The sequence below is a fragment of the Octodon degus genome, unplaced genomic scaffold (genome assembly GCF_000260255.1).
Source record: "Octodon degus isolate 3935 unplaced genomic scaffold, OctDeg1.0 scaffold00039, whole genome shotgun sequence".
Lineage (NCBI taxonomy): Eukaryota > Metazoa > Chordata > Mammalia > Rodentia > Octodontidae > Octodon > Octodon degus.
In genome coordinates, this window is record NW_004524615.1 from 71516 (window position 1) to 73837 (window position 2322).

General features: G+C 45.0%; 1 protein-coding gene across 1 annotated transcript in view; it reads right to left on the reverse strand.

The window, feature by feature from the left end:
* Positions 1 to 2322, reverse strand: part of Upf3a (UPF3A, regulator of nonsense mediated mRNA decay) — a 15248-nt gene that overhangs the window by 2192 nt on the left and 10734 nt on the right. The gene's annotated exons all lie outside the window — the stretch shown is intronic.

Here is a 2322-nt window from a genome sequence, read left to right on the forward strand (position 1 = left end):
GGTCCCTGTGCTTTGCTAAGCTTGTTGTAAGTAGGTGCTTTAGACCACTGAGCCATCTCACCAGCCCCCTAATTTTCATTTTAATACACAAAGGAACATTGAAAGAAATACTGTCATGAAAACATATGGCAATGTAATATAAAGATGCTCTTATCAGTAAATAAAACAATGCACAAGCCAGACACAGTGGTACATACCTGTAAAACAGAGAAATTCAGAAGTCTGAGGCAGGAGGATGCAAGCTAGAAGCTAACCTGGACAACTTGACAAGATCCTACCTCAAAGAAAAAAGGGCTGCTGACGTAGCTCAGTGGTAAAGTGCTCGCCTGGCATATATAAGGCCTTGGGTTCAGTTCTTAGAACCCAATGTCACAGGGCATGTGGCTGCACACAGGGCTACCTGAAGTACAATCCAAAACACCACTGACAGGGATCATCTATGGGGTGGAGCTGAGAGGATTTTCTTTCCGGTCACCTATGGCAGCGATAGCAAACCTTCTAGTGTTCAGTGGTAACAAATGACCCACTGTGGCATGTGCACGATAGGTTTACCACCAAGCTATGAGTTCCAGTTTTGCAAAATAAACACCTATCAGTTTTGTAAAAAAGGAAAACAAAAAATTTTAAGACTTCTTTACATTGATGATCTTTACAATAGCTTATAGTCTTCTAAACATTTTTCTGTTCCTTGAGACAGAATCAGCAAGCTGCTTTGACACATCTGATGTCTGCATCTGGGTTTCTGTGTCTCTCTGAGTGGCTAAGTCTGCCAGCAGAGTGGAAGGCACATTTTTTGAGAATTCTGGACACCATCCCTGAAGGGAACATATACAGCCAGATTACACAGACACTCCATGGAGCTCACTCCAATGAAATATGCTGTCTCATCAAGTGCAGACACTGTGCCAGCTGTACACAGCTTGCTAACCTCCTGCCTGGAGCTATGACCTGAACAGGAACTGCATACCTGTAATGCAAGCAGGCTCTAAACTGCAGCAGACTCCACTGGACCCATGGATGATTCCATGTGCCTACTTTCAATCACAACATCCAGACCATGGGTGCCCAAAGTCTGGGTTAGATCCTACTTGTGAAGCCTCCAGCCTGAGAGGCTGCCTTATTCCAGTACTGTGGGAGCCCCTGGTCCATCTGGATCAGATCATCTGATAGTTTGACATAGCTCACAGAATTCAGGGACACAATGAAAAAGTTTATTATAAAAGGTACAACTCAGGAATAGTCAAATAGAAGAGTTATTCAGAGTGAGGTTTGGGGCGTGAAGGAGCAAGTCCCTAATACTAACCCTCTTAGCATCTCCATGTTTGCTAACCTAAAAGCCCCAGTTAGGTTGTCTGTCTGGAGCTTTTATCACATGGACATGTTCAAATTACTGGCCACCAGTGACTGTCTCCAGCATTGTGAAGGGAGCTGGGATGAGGCAGAAAGTCCTAATCGTTTAATCCCACCTTGTTTTTTTGGCACCCAGTCTTCAGCCCAGTGCTGTCAAGGACCCCCAGCATAGAAGACACTCATCACTGCAGATTCCAAGGGTCTTTTACTATGTGCCAGGAACCACAGGACCAAGACCTGGGCTGATTACTAGGAACACGGCTGAGTGAAGCAGATACCTCTCCCATGGAAGTAACACACTAGACATTCTGGCTAAGATGGTGGTGGCCACAGGTATGGGAAGAACAAGACAAGCTTAGACAACATGGATTGCTATAAATACATAGTGAATAGAATAAGGTAAAAATGTGGGCCACAGGGAGATGATATGGAAACCAAGAACAAATGAAGAGAAAGAGTCCCAGGCAGAGCTGGGCAAAAGATGAAAGCAGCCATGGGCTCAGGACAGGTAAAGCCAGCAGCAAGAACAGCTGGAAATAAGCCAGGGAGAGACAAAATTGTGAGACAGGGCTGTGGGCTCAGGTAAGTGTACACCTCAAGAACTCCAGAGACCTGGGGCTGCTGCAGGCCAGGAGGTTCCCATTGAGCCCACACGTGAGATCTACGTACCAACAGTCACATGTACACCTGTGCTCACACTACACATAACAGCCGACACACCTTCTGAAGAGCTTCATGAAAAAGACCAGTTTTTCCAGACCGCTATTTATACATTCAGGGATTTTATGTGTAGCTTTAGTAACCAACTTCCTACTTAGGCTCATGGCTAGTGTCAGAGCCCCTAAGGACTACGGTCCACATGCTGCATTTCTGTGTTAGTCACAATGCTAAGCCTTGCGAACCTTATGCTGTTGGTAGACGTTCTTCTGTCATTTCTCCACAGATCTTATTTTTATTCTATTTATTTATTTA